A 15,722-nucleotide genomic window follows, 5' to 3' on the forward strand; every position below is an offset into this window, starting at 1 on the left:
ATAGGTTGTTTTTACATTTTGTCTATTATGAATAATATTGGTATAATATAATATGCTTTTTATATTTATACAAGATACTTCCTTTAAGTGTTTAGGTTTTCTTCATCATCAGATTTTTTTCTTTATTTAATATATTATATGTGCTACCCTTCATCTCATTATGATCTCTGCTCTAACTGCATTAGTCATGCATACAGTGAATTTTTCTGTGTATCATTTCTCTTGAGTCATTTTCATCTCTATTTCTATTTTGGGAGGCTTTTTCATATTTGACCTACATAACACTATTTCGGTCTTATGATGTATTAATTATTCTGTTTTCTGATTCTCATATTAACTTTTTAAATTTTGCCATTACATTATTAATTTTTTGTTTTTCCTTTTGTAATTTATTCAGCTCTATTTTTATTGTAATCTTTGGTGTTATTATCTCATTTTTCATCTTTAATTTCGTGGAGTCAATGTTTTTTAGATTTTATCTTTCTCTTGACATGTTTCCCATGGGTATTTTAAATAACTAAAAAAACACTGTACTTAATTAATTGTATCTACTTCATCTATTAGTATCAAAATGAGATTTTGCTCTTTTTCTCTTCTTACCATTGCAAGTCAAAATAATGTAAGAAAAGCAAAAATATTAACTTTTCGTATCTTTTTGTTTTTATGATTAAAAAAAACTATGCAATTGGAATTTGGAGCCTGAAGTGTGAATGACTTTGTATTCTCCTGAAGTTCTACCAAGCTCATACAAAAAGTGAAAGGGGTAAAGAAGAGAGGTCCTTCTTTCTATCAATTTTACCTATTTTTTATAAACTCTATTTTTATATAAAATTGGGAAATTAATTGTGGATCTCTGTTTTTTTGGAATTAAGAGAGGTGGTTTGCTGATTGTTTGCCAAAATATTTAAAAACGAGTTACATATATCATTTAAAGTGGTTCAAAACTCTGGGTTCTTTAAAATCAAAAGGTTGATTTATAGATACTTATAGCTTTGATTCTTCAAGCTTTGAAATACAGCTATTCAATATTTTTTTCTATTCACAAAGTTTTCCAATAAGTGTTCCCAGCATATTTAAACATAAAGAATAGTTTATCTATTTTTAAGTTATGGAAATTTAAAATGTGTTAAAAATTATAGTATATATACTTTTATTTATGTAGTATATATATTTTATGGTATATACAATATACTTAAAAATCATGTACCTGTTACCAAGCTTTAATAAAGCTTAGCACCTTGCTATATTTCCTTTAGATTTTTTAAAAAGAAAGTAAACATCACCAATAGAGTTGAATTTTTTTGTGTCTTTTTTTAGATGGAGCCACCAAATTGTATTTTGTCTTTATTATGCTAATGTTATTTATTTGCAATATATATAATCAATATTTATTGAGTACTTTAGTATATGTCAAACACTGTTATAAGTACCTTTTATTTATTAGCTCACTTAATCATCCATAAAAAGTAATACTATACCACATTATTTAAAAAACAGAAAAATTATATACGCTGTGAATCCTACAAATTACTTTTATGTGCAACATATTTGAGATTTATCAATGCTAATATATGCAGCTGTAGTGCATTTATTTTACTTATGTAGAATATTTCTACAGATATAACATTTATTCATTCTATTTTTGATGCGCATCTAAGTTGTACTTAATTTTTCAAAATAATACATAATTCTGGAATTAAAATTCTTATACATTTCTACTTGAACTGGAAGTTCCTTGAGGTATACAATTAGGAGTGGAATTGCAGATTTATAAGATTTTTCCCAGATTACACTGCAAATATTTATATTAATTTATGCTCCACTAAGGTATGCAATACTTTTCTTCCACTTCCTCACCATCATTTTGTATTTTTATTCTCTTTAATATTTGCCAATTGGATGGTTTTGAATATCTATCTTGTTTTTACTTGCATTTTATTTATGACTTGTTGAAACTTAATATCATTTTACATCTTTATTGTGTATTTAAGTTTCTCTTCTTTGAATTGTTGGTCTTATTCTTTGTCTTTTTCTTATTTTGTAGTTTGTCTCTTTCATATTGTTGGCATTTTCTTGATTTGTACTAGTTTTAATTTAATAGCTTCTGGATATTAATTTTTTGTACATTATTTATACAGCAAATATCTTCTCATAGCCTATGAATTGGCTCTTGATCTTTGTTAAAAAGGACCTTTATACATTCTTCTCTTTGCTACATGGCACCTACCCTAAAATTGAATATTGACCGCATAATTGGATATAAAAGAATACTTGGCAAATGCAAAAGATCTGAAATCATAACAAACACACTCTTGGACCATGTAAAAATAGAAGTCAAGATGAAGAAAATTGCTCATGAAATTAATCAACATGCTCCGGAATGACTTTTGGATAAATAATGAAATTAAGGCAGAAATCAAGAAGTTATTTGAAAATAGGGAGAACAGAGCTAAAATATACCAGAATCTCTGGGACATAGCTAAGGCAGTGTTAAGAGGGAAATTCATAGGGCTAAATGCCCACATCGAAAAGTTAGAAAGATCTCAAATTAACAACTAACATCACAACTGAAAGAATTAGAGAAGCAAGAAAAAATCAACCCTAAAGTTAGGAGAAGACAAGAAATAACTGAAATTACAGCTGAACTGAAGGAAATCAAGACACACAAAAAAACCATTTAAAAGATAAACAAATCCAGGAGTTGGTTTTTTGAAAATATTAATAAGATACGTTGCAAGCTAGACTATTAAAGTAGAAAAGAGAGAAGATCCAAATAAATGTAATCAGAAATGATGAAGGGAATACTACCACTGACCCCACAGAAATAAAAACAACCATCAGTAATTGCTATGATCACCTCAATGCACACAAACTAGAAAACCTAGAAGAGACAGATAAATTCCTAGGGACATGCAACCTCCCAAGACTGAGCCAGGAAGAAATTGATTCCCTGAACACTCCAATAATGAGCTCTGAAATCGAATTAGTAATGAATATCAGGTTAATTGCAGTTTTTGCCATTGAATGTAATGGCAAAAACTGCAATTACTTTTGCTCCAGTCTAATAGCCTGCCAACCAACCGGAAAAAAAAAAAAAAAAAAAAAAGGCATAGCACTTGATGAATTCACAGCTGAATTCTACCAAATGTACAAAGAAGAGCTGGTACTATTCCTACAGAAACTATTCCAAAAAATTGAGGGGAAGGGACCCCTCTCCAAATCATTCTATGATACTCATATGGACAGGAGGCAGGAAAACACTGGGTAGAAGAGGGCAGTCCCTGGGAGGGCCCCATCCTCAAGCCTCGAACAGTCTCCCAAAGTGAGAAATTTCTATCCCCATTTTTCTGCTCCAATGTTGCCTTTTCCAAAATCACCCTGGTCCGCCCTACCCTCCCATTCTGTACCTATAAAAACCACAGGCTCCACTGGCAGATGAGCTGCAGAAAAGGAGAGAAGAGAAGAAGCAGCCAGACATTGGAGAGAAGCAGCTTGACTTCAGAGGGATGGCTTGACGGGGAATATCAGAGAAGAGTTTGGCTGGGGAGAGCAAGACTCTAGGGAAAGACCACCTTCTCACCTCATATCCTTTCCACCTCCCCTTCCCACTACAAGCCAATTTCATTGGCAATAAAATCCTCCATATTCACCACCCTCCAATTTGTTCATGCAACCTGATTCTTCCTGGATGCTGAACAAGAGCTCAGGAGCCATGGGTGTGGACACTGGAGCTATTTAACACTTAAGCCTTCCAAGGATGGCAAAGCTAAAAAGACACTGTAACACATGCCCTCTGGGGCTTCAGGGGTTTTGGGTACTCCCCAGACCCAAAACCATGGGACTGCACAGAGTTTTGCTTCTGCCGGCACCCAGAAGCATTCATCCTGGTTCCTGCACCTGCTCACTTGCGTGCTCCCCCTCCCACACGGGGTTATTTAAGAGCTGTGTGCTGAGTGAGGCACCCCTTTTCTGAGACCCATGAAGGGGTCAGGGAAAATGTTCTGTTTCAATGCCAGCATCATCCTGATACCAAAACCTGGCAGAGACACAACAAAAAAAGGAAACTTCAGGCCAGTATCTTGGATGAACATAGATGCAAAAATCCCCAACAAAATACTTGCAGAACAAATCCAGCAGCACAGCAAAAAGCTAATACACCAGAATCAAGTAAGTAGGATTCATCCCCAGGATGCAAGGTTGGCTTGACACAAGCAAATCAATAAATGTGATTCATCACAAAAACAGGACTAAAGACAAAAACAACATGGTTATCTCAATAGGTGCAGAAAAAGCTTTCTATAAAATTTAATATCCCTTCATGTTATAAACTCTGTAACTTAGGTATTAAAGGAACATACCCCAAAATAATAAGAGCTATATATGATAGACCCACAGCCAATAATGTACTGAATGGACAACAGCTGGAATAATTCCCCTTGAAAACTGGCACAAGACAAGGATGCCCTCTCTCACCACTCTTGTTCAACATAGTATTAGAAGTCCTAGCCAGAGCAATCATGCAAGAGAAAGAAATAAAGAGCATCCAAAGGAATGCTATCCTTCTTTCCAAGAGACATGATCCTATATCTAGAAAATCCTATAGTCTCAGCCCAAAAGCTCCTTCAACTTTTAAACAACTGCAGTGAAGTTGTCAGATACAAGTAGTCAATGTACAAAAATTACTAGTGTTCCTATACATCAGCAACAGCCAAGCTGAAAGCCAAATCAGAAAGGCAATCCCATTCACAATTGCTACAAAAGGAATAAAATACCTTAGAATGCAGCTAACCAGGGAGGTGAAAGATTTCTACAGTCAGAATTACAAACCATTGCTCAAAGAGAAGACACAGGCAAATGGAAAAACATCCAGACTCATGGATAGGAGCTGTCAATATTGTTAAAATGGCTATACTGCCCAAAGCAATTTACAGATTCAATGCTATTCCTATAAAACTACCAGCAGCATTCTTCACAGAACTAGAACAAGACTATTTTAAAATTCATATGGAACCCAAATAGAGCCCGAATAACCAAGGCAATTCTAAGCAAAAAGAATAAAGCTGGGGGCATCAAGTTACCAGCTTCAAACTATATTACAGGGCTACAGTAACCAAACCAGCATGATACTGGTACAAAAACAGGCACGTAGACCAATGGAACAAAATGGAGAGCCAGAAATTAGGCCACACACCTATCTGATCTTCAACAAAGCTCACAAAAACAAGCAATGAAGACTCCCTTTTCAATCAATAGTGCTGGGATAACTGGCTATCCATATGCAGAAGATTGAAGTTGGACCCCTTCCTTTCGCCATATATAAAAATTAAGATGGATTAAAAACTTAAATGTAAAACACAAAGCTATAAAAATCCTGGAAGACAAGCTAGGCAATGCCATCCTAGACAAAGGAACAGGCAAAGATTTCATGACATAGATACCAAAAGCAATTACAACAAAAGCAAAAATTGATAAGTTGGATCTAATTAAAGAGCTTCTTCACAGCAAAGAAACTATCAACAGAAACTATATACTATCCTATACAATGGGAGAAAATATTTGCAAACTACGCATCTATCAAAGATATAATATCCAGTATGTATATGGAACTTAAATTTTCAAGAAAGAAACAAGCAACCTCGTTAAGAAGTGGGCAAAGGACGTGAACAGAAACTTTTCAAAAGAAGACATATATGTGGCCAAGAAGCATATTAAACAAAGCTCAGTATCGCTGATCATTAGAGAAATGCAAATCAAAACCACATAGAGATACCATCTCATGCCAGTCAGAATGGATATTATTAAAATGTCAAAAAATAACAGATGCTGGTGAGGTTGTAGAGAAAAGGGAGCACTTATACACTCTTAGTGGGAGTGTAAATTAGTTCACCCATTGTGGAATGCAGTATGACAATTCCTCAAAGAGCCAAAAGCAGAACTACCATTCAACCCACTATTCCCATTACTTGGTATATGCCCAGAGGAATATAAATCATTCTGCCATAAAGACACGTGCACACAAATGTCCATTGCAGCACTGTTCACGATAGCAAAAACATGGAATCAACCCAAATGTCCATCAGTGACAGATTGGATAAAGAAAATATGGTATGCATATACTGTGGAATACTATGTAGCTGTAAAAAATGAGATCATGTTTTTTGTGGGAACATGGATAGGGTTAGAGACTATTATCCTTAGCAAACCAGTGCAGGTACAGAAAACCAAATACTGCATGTTCTCACTTAGAAGTGGTAGCTAAATGATGAGAACTAAAGAACACAAAGAAGGGTACAACAGACACTGGGGGCTACTTGAAGGTGGAGGATGGGAAACAGGAGAGACAACTCTTGGATACTGGGTTTAATACCTGGGTGATAAAAAAATCTGTATGGCAAATCCCTGTGACATAAGTTTATCTATGTAATAAATCTCCACATATTTCTGAACCTAAAATAAAAGTTTTTTGAAAACAATATTTATTGTGCAGGGGATTTAAACTTTATTAATTTTTTCCTTTATGGTTTAGATCTTAATGACATGCTTTCTTAAGGTCATAACAGATGTTCTCTTGTATTTTTGAAAGGCTATAAAAGTTTGCTTTTAATATTTAGGTCTTTAATTAGCTGAAATTGATTTTTATGTTTGATATTTTTATGTTTGATATTTTATGTTTGATATAGGATATAAATTCATACTTTCGTTTTTTATTTTTATTGTTTGTTCCTGTGCCATTTATTGCAGTCTCCCTTTCACCACAGATTTTTCTAGCATACTTTATTGGGATACAATTGGCAAAGAAATACTGTACACAATAAATATGCACAGTTTGATGAATTAGGAAATAATTATACATCCATGAAACCATCATCACAATCAAGACTATAAATATATCCATCCAACACCTTAAGTTATTTATTTATTTAACTAATTTATTTTCTTAACACTTAGTATAAGACCTAACTTGTTAGCAAATTTTAAAAATATACAATATAGTATTGTTAACTGTAATTACTATCCTGTATAGTAGATCACCGGAGCTTAATCAGTTTGCATAACTGAAGCTTTGTACCCTTTGAGTAACACTTCCCCTTTTCTTTCTTCCTATCCCAACACATGGTAACCCCCATACTACTGTCTGCATGTATGAATTTGATTATTTTAGATTTCTTGTAAATGTGGAATAATACAGTATTTGTTCTTCTGGTCAGGCTTATTTCGCTTAGCATCATGTTCTCCAGGTCTGTCTATGTTGTTGCAAATGGCAGAATTTCCATCCTTTTTGATGCTGAACAATATTTAATTGTATGTATATACTACAGTTTCTTTATCTGTCATCTGTCAACAAACACTAAGGTTGCTTCCATGTCTTGGCTATTGAGAATAATGCTATAAGGAACATAGAAGTGCAGATATCACTTTGAGATCCTGAATTCAGTTTCTTTTTATCTACATGTACCTAGAAGTGGGATTGCTGGAACAGATGGTAGTTCTATTTTTATACCGTTTTTCATAATGGCAGCACCAATTTGCGTTCCCATAAACAGTATACAAGAGTTCTTTAGAGAAATGTCTATTCAGACTCTTTGCCCAATTTTAATTGGGTTATTTGTTTACTTGCTATATAGCTGTTTGATTTCCTTTTATGTTTTGGATATTTACCCCTTGTCCAATGCATGATTTGCAAATATTTTCTTTCATTTTATACCATTTTCTTTTGTCGATTGTTGCTTTTGCTGTGCAGAAACTTTTTAGTTTGATGTAATTTCAGTTGTCAATTTTTGCTTTTGTTGCTTGTGCTTTTGGTATTACGTTCAAGAAATCATTGTGAAGTTCTCTGTTGATAAGGATTATTTCTGTTTCCTTATAAGAGTTTGATGGTTTCAGGTTTTACATGTAAGTCTTTAGTCCACTTTGAGTTGATTTCTGTGTATGGTCTAAGGGTCCAATTTCATTCTTTTACATGTGAATATGCAGTTTTCCTAAAACTGTTTAATGAAGAGACTGTCCCTTCCCCATTGTGTTCTTGGCATCCTTGTTAAAGCTCAGTTAACTATACATGCATGGGTTTATTTCTGGGTTCTTTACCCTGTTACATTTATCTATATATCTTTTTTCATGCCAGTATGGAACTGTTTTGATTATTATAGCCTTGTAATATATTTTGAAATCAGGGGTATGATACCTCCAGCCTTTTTGCTTCTACTCAGAATCGTTTTGACTATTTGGGTTATTTGGTGGTTCCATATGAATTTTAGGAGTTTTTTCTATTTATGTAAAAGAAAGGCACTGGGATTTTGATAGAGTTTGCAGTGAATCTGTAGATCACTTTGGCTAGCATGGACATTTTAACAATATTAATTTTTCCAGTCCATGAACATGGGATGTCATTTATTTGTGTTTAATTTCTTTTGTCAATGTTTTATAGTTTTTAATGTTCAAGTCTTTATTCTCTTTGGTTAAGTTTATTTCTAAGTATTTTATTTCTTTTGATGCCATTGTAAGAATGTTTTCTTTAATTTCTTTTTCAGATAGTTCGTTGCTAGTGTATAGCAATGCAACAGATTTTTGTATGTTGATTTTGTATCCTGCAACACTGTTGAATTTATTTGTTCTAACAGATTTTTGTGTTTGTGTGTGTGTATGTGTGGAGCCTTTAGTCTTTTATCTATATAATATATCATCAGCAAACAGAGATTACTACTTCTTTCTGATTTAGATACCTTTTCTTTTTCTTGCCTAATTGCTCTGGACCTTACTTCCAATACCGTCTTGAATAGAAATGGTGAGAGTGGGCATCCCTTCCTTGTTCTGGAACATAGAAGGAATACTTACAGCCTTTTATCATTGAATATGGTGTTAGCTGTGGGCTATTCACATATGGTCTCTATTGTGTTAAGTTTCTCCTATACCTAGTTGTTCAGTATTTTTATCATGAAAGGGTGTTGAACTTTGTCAAATGTTTTTCTGCATCTGTTAATGATAACATAATTTTTATCCTTCATTCTGTTAATGTAGTGTATCATATTTATTGGTGTGTATATGTTGAACCATCGTTGTATCTCGGAGATAAAGCCTGCTTGATCATGGGGTGTGGTCCTTTTAATGTGTTGTTGAACTTGGCTTGTAGCATTTTGTTGAGGATTTTTGCTCTCACCACTCCTATTCAACATAGTAGTGGAAGTTCTGGCAAGGGCAATCAGGCAAGAAAAAGAAATAAAGGGTATGCAAATAGGAAGTGAGGAAGTAAAATTATCTCTGTTTTCAGATGATATGATTGTATATTTAGAAAACCCCATCATCTCAACCCCAAAACTCCTTAAGCTGATAAGCAACTTCAGCAAAGTCTCAGGATACAAAACCAAAGTGCAAAAATCACAAGCATTCCTATACACCAATAATAGACAAACAGAGACAAATCATGAGCAAATTCCCATACAATTGCTACAAAGAGAATAAAATACCTACGAATACAACGTAGAAGGGATGTGAAGGACCTGTTCAAGGAGAACTACAAACCACTGCTCAAGGAAATAAGACAAGACACAAACAAATGGAAAAACCTTCCATGCTCATGGATAGTAAGAATCAATATTGTGAAAATGGCCATGCTGCCCAAAGTAATTTATACATTCAGTGCTATTCTTATCAAGCTACCATTGACATTCTTCACAGAATTAGAAAAAAACTACTTTAAATTATATGGAACCAAAAAAGAGCCTGCATAGTCAAGACAATCCTAAGCAAAAAGAGCAAAGCTGGGGGCATCACACTACCTGACTTCAAACTGTACTATAAGGCTACAGTAACCAAAATAGCACGGTACTGGTACCAAAACAGACATATAGACCAGTAGCACAGAACAGAGGCCTCAGAAATAATACCACACATCTACAACCATCCGATCTTTGACAAACCTGACAAAAACAGCAATGAGGAAAGGATTCCCTATGTAATAAATGGTGTTGGGGAAACTGGCTAGCCATCAGCAGAAAACTGAAACTGGACCCCTTCCTTACACCTTATGCAAAAATTAACTCAGGATGGATGAAATATTTAAAGTAAGACCTGAAACCATAAAATCCCTAGAAGAAAACGTAGGCAATACCATTCAGGACATAGGCATGGGCAAAGAGTTCATGACTAAAACACCAAAAGCATGGCAACAAAAGCCAAAATTGACAAATGGGATTTAATTAAGCCAAAGAGCTTCTGCACAGCAAAATAAACTATCATCAGAGTGAATAGGCAACTTACAGAATGGGAGAAAATTTTTGCAATCTATCCATCTGACAAAGGGTTAATATCCAGAATCTACAAGGAATTTAAATAAATTTACAATAAAAGAACAACCCCATCAAAAAGTGGGCAAATGATATGAACAGACAATTCTAAAAGAAGATATTTCTGTGGCCAACAAAAATATGAAAAAAAGCTCATCATTACTGGTGAGTAGAGAAATGCGAATCAAAACCACAATGAGACACCATCTCACACCAGTTAGAATGGCAATCATTAAAAAGTCAGGAAACAACAGATGCTGGAGTGAATATGGAGAAATAGGAATGCTTTTACACTGTTGGTGGGAGTGTAAATTAGTTAAACCATTGTGGAAGACAGTGTGACGATTCCTTGATGATCAAAAACTAGAAATACCATTTGACCCAGCAATCCCATTACTGGGTATACACCCCCAAAATTATAAATCATACTACTATAAAGACACATGCATACATATGTTTATTGCAGCATTTTTCACAATAGCAAAGACTTGAAACCAACCCAAATGCCCATTATGTTAGACTGGATAAAGAAGATGTGGCACATATACACCATGGAATATTATGCAGCCATAATAAAGAATGAGTTCATGTCCTTTGGAGGGACATGGATGAAGCTGGAAACCATCATTCTTAGCAAACTAACACAAGAACAGAAAACCAAACACCACATGTTCTCACTCATAAGTGGGAGTTGAACAATAAGAACATATGGGCACAGGGAGGGGAACATCACACATTGGGGCCTGTCGGGGTGACAGGCAAGGTGAGGGATAGCATTAGGAGAAATACCTAATGCAGATGACAGCATCTGCAGCTGATGGGTGCAGCAAACTACCATGGCACATGTATACCTGTGTTATAAACCTGCACGTTCTGTACATGTATCCCAGAACTTAAAGTATAATAATAATGAAAATAAATTTTTGAATAGTAATATATATATAATACTCTCTTATGAATATATTCTCAACTTCATTGCCCTGTTTTTACTTCATCCTCTATCAACAGACAATACTCTAATGCAATATCAACTAACTTCGAAGCTTTTTTTGAACACTTTGCTGTAGAAAAACATACAAATATACTAACCAGTCTCACTTTAGATGCATACTCACCAATCTCATACTATTTCAGCTTCTTCATTCCTGTAGTTCAGTGAGTGGGAGGGAGTGGAACCCAGTGTCTTTTTTGCTCCCATTGCTTGGCGAGCAGGAAGGAATGGTGTGCAATGACTTTTTTTGCTCCCATTGTTCAGCAAGTGGAATGAAGGGTTACAGCTCTTTTGTTCCTACCACCTACGGCTTGGTGAATGGGAGGGTTACAGGTCTTTTTTTTCCATCACCCACAGCTTAGTGAGTTCTGGGTTCTTGTCTCGTGACCAAGAGGAATAAGGTACGTGGACACTGGAGAGTGAGTAAGGCAGAGAAGAATTTTGTTGAGCAACAGAAGGAAAGCTCTCAGTGGACAGAGGGGACCCTGAAAGTGGGTAGCTCTCTGTGAGGCTGAGTCTTGGGTTTTTATGGGCTTAAAATCGGCAGGAAGAGGGTGGTACTTTCTAATTGGTCCATGGGTGGTCTTGGAAAAAGCAGCATTCAATTAGTTAAAAGGCATCATACAGAAGGAATCAAGAGAGAGTTGGTGGGTTGGGGATAGAAGTATCTCTCCAGTTGTGGACTCTATCTGGAACTGGCAGTTCAATTTTCAGGCTTTAGGCTGTCTTTGGCTTGAAGGTTGGCTTTCACCAGGGACCTGTCCATGTCTACCTAGGAATTTGTCTGTCTCCTGTCACTATAAATACTATATTTCCTCCGTCTATTTACTTTCCCTCTTTTTGATGACTATTTTAGATGTTTCCTCTGCCCTCACATTTCCCATCCCCTCATCCTCCATTCTCTTTCTCAGCTGATGGCCTTTCTGATTTTATTGAGAAAATGCAAGCAATCAAAAGGGCACTTCCATATGATCCCACCACCACGTTTCCCTTCCTGCTCTCTGTTCAATATGATCTCCTCTCTGCATGTTGTGTTTATTCAGTCTTTATGTTTTTTTCACAAGATCTCATCACCTTTTACCTACCTCAGGAAATAGTTCCAAAAGTCCTCCTCCCTGTCTTCTCTTAGCAATTTTTCCTTTTCTACTAATTTTTTTCCAATCAGCATAAATTGTGTTATTTCCCCAATCTAAAACTGAAGTTTTCTTACGTGTCTTGATCATAGTTATTCTTCATGCTAATTTGTCATTTATCTGTATTTATCAATAAAGCAATAAATTATTTGAATTGATTTACAGTCAATCATGTTGTCATTTCTTTATGCCATAATAGAGTAGTTCATTAAGGCGGCATAAAAATTTATTTTCAAGTTATGTACATTTATGGATAAATTTGAGACATATTTTAAATTTTAATGTTTTATATCCTGTACCTACTTCGCTAAGAAGTTCAGAGCATATTTCAGCATTAAGTTACATGTTTAAGTGCCAGGTAAATTATTCATTCATAACCAAATACACCATCATGATTTTTGAAATTCTGAGGAGAAATATATAATCTCCTAGTTAAGTGGAAAATTGTGTAGTTGCCTTCTGGAGGACTTTCATTCTAAGCAGCTTTAAAAGGAAACATTTTGTGTAGAAGTCTAAATTTTCTTTCTTTATGGTAATTCACATTCATTGATTGGTATTCTTATTAGACACTTGAATTGATTAATACTCATACTAATTTTGTTCTAGATTTCAGCTTTATATTTTTAGCCCAATTGACATTAGGGTTGATCATTACCATACACAAGATACTTCATGCTGATCTAGTATTTTCAACTCTATTAAATATAAGAAGAGAGAAAATCGTGCTTGAATGCCTGGACAAGAATTTGGTTGGGCATATTTGTGGCAGATGCTGGAGTCTATATAGGCAGAAAAATGTCTGTAGGTCTGGGGCATTGCAGCCTTTACTCAGGACTGCTCCAGGTTCTGAAGTCTCCCAGTTCCTACCTCCTAAAGGGCATTCATTTCCTGACTTCTTAATGCTTAGTTGCAGTCTTGAAAAAATAAAGATGCTTGAGCGGACGAATTTGTGGAAATAGTTTTGAAGTGCTTGCTTTTCCTTAGTGATATTTTTTTCTCCATTCTAAATACATATTTTCTTTCTCAAGACTGCAGCCGTACTTTTGAATCTACTCAGCTGCATTTGCCCAAGATGATCACTACTTGGTCTTTTAAACATTGTATTTGCTTGATGTCCATAGCACTAAATTCTGGGTTTCTTTTTCTCTCCTGGAGTAGCCATTTCTCAGTCTCCTTTGCCAGTTTCTCTTCAGGCTCTGATTATTTAACATTGGTGGGCCTCAGGGCTAATCTCTCAGACCTCTTGTCTGTCTGCAAAGACTATTTCCTGCCTTCATGGCTTTCAATCCCATGTAATTTCTGATAACTTACAAATTGTTATCTACTACACATGCTCCTGAGCCTGACTCAACATCTGGCTATTCAATAAATTTCTCAAACTTAATATCTCTTTTTTTTTTTTTAGTCCATTTTCTTTTTCTTTTTTTTTTTTTTAATTATACTTTAAGTTCTAGGGTACATGTGCATAACATGCAGGTTTGTTACATATGTATACTTGTGCCATGTTGGTGTGCTGCACCCATCAATTCGTCAGCACCCATCAACTCATCATTTACATCAGGTATAACTCCCAATGCAATCCCTCCCCCCTCCCCCCTCCCCGTGATAGGCCCCGGTGTGTGATGTTCCCCTTCCCGAGTCCAAGTGATCTCATTGTTCAGTTCCCACCTATGAGTGAGAACATGCGGTGTTTGGTTTTCTGTTCTTGCGATAGTTTGCTGAGAATGGTGGTTTCCAGCTGCATCCATGTCCCTACAAAGGACACAAACTCATCCTTTTTTATGGCTGCATAGTATTCCATGGTGTATATGTGCCACATTTCCTTAATCCAGTCTGTCACTGATGGACAGACAGTCAGGAATATCTTTAAAATTAAGCTCCTAACTGCACTCCAGCCTGGGTGACAGAGCCAGACTCCGTCTCAAAAAAAAAAAAAAAAAAAAAAAAAAATTAAGCTCCTAGACAGGAATATCCTAGACAGGAATATCTTTAAAATTCCTAAAAAAAGACAGGAATATCTTTAAAATTAAGCTCCTAATTATTCCCCCAAGTTCCATCGCAGTCAAACTATTCTCCGTTTAAGTTAATGGTGATTTTTGCTTTGTCTTAGGAAAAAAATTAAAAAAAAAAAAACTTTGCCTTTCTTTCTTACAAAGGCTACGTTCTTTTATTTAGCTAATCCTGTTTGCTGTATCTTAAAAATGCATTCCCTGTATTTAACCACTTCCTGTGACCTTCACTGCTGTTACCCTGGCCTCCATTACTTCCTGCCTGTATTTCTGGCACAGCCTTTATGAGAATCACAGTTAAGGCTTGCTCTTCATTTGAGGTTTTTGTACTTGTCCTCTGTGCCTGGAATATTTTTTTCTGGTAAACTCCATATTCATTTACTATCTCAATTCTCTAAATGTTTCTTCTCAAAGCTGGAGGCATACTCCTACCTAACAGTATCTCCCTCCTCTTTACTGGTTTATTCTTCTCCAAAAGACTGATGTTCATTCAGTAGAGTATAAGTTGCTAGAGGACAGAAATTTTTATTTTTTTATTGTATCTGCAGTGCCTAGAACACTGGCACATTGAATTTTCCTCTGCAATTTTTTGGCAGTCAGATGAAAATTGGAACTATGACCTATTGCATAATTCTCGTTATCAGGTATAAGGACACCTATAAATTCTTAGACAAAATGTTGCCTTACACTGAATTATACAATAAATATATAGGGTGAATCTTATGAAGTATATAAGTAAGCATATGAATAATGCCTTAATAGTTTTAAAAATAAATTCATTTAATGTAATTCAATCTGTACATTCTATATTAATACTTTTTAATGGTTAAGGGTATAATATGAAAGGTATGCATCCAAAAGGTAGAAGTAATCTATATTTACTTAAAATAATTTGAAATAATTTTTATAAATGTAGCAGTTTAATGTTATTAGCAATACGTCACCCTCATGTAATATGCATAGCCACTCATGTCCTTTAACATTTAAATGTTTCACCTTGGTTTCAGCATTATGTGTGAACAAAATTAAGAATATCTTTTCCCAGAATTCCTTGTATCATTGTGAATAAATGTCATATCTGTAAAATGATGTTTATCAGAGAATCATTTAAAAATTACTAAAAGTAGAAGTGAACACAATTGAAAAACAAGTAAATACATTACAGTATATGATAAATATTATTTAGCTATCAAACTTCATGTTTTCAAAGAATTTTGAGTTTATGAAAGTTATGAAGTTTTATGAAAATGTCTATCTTTATGGCTACAGAATTCTAACTGGAATAAAATGTACCAAAATGTTAACTGTA

General features: G+C 34.8%; 1 protein-coding gene across 4 annotated transcripts in view; it reads left to right on the top strand.

Annotated features, from left to right (window-relative positions):
- ATRNL1 (attractin like 1) overlaps positions 1 to 15,722 on the top strand; it is an 831,070-nt gene that overhangs the window by 338,814 nt on the left and 476,534 nt on the right. The gene's annotated exons all lie outside the window — the stretch shown is intronic.

This window comes from Macaca mulatta, chromosome 9 (genome assembly GCF_049350105.2).
Source record: "Macaca mulatta isolate MMU2019108-1 chromosome 9, T2T-MMU8v2.0, whole genome shotgun sequence".
Lineage (NCBI taxonomy): Eukaryota > Metazoa > Chordata > Mammalia > Primates > Cercopithecidae > Macaca > Macaca mulatta.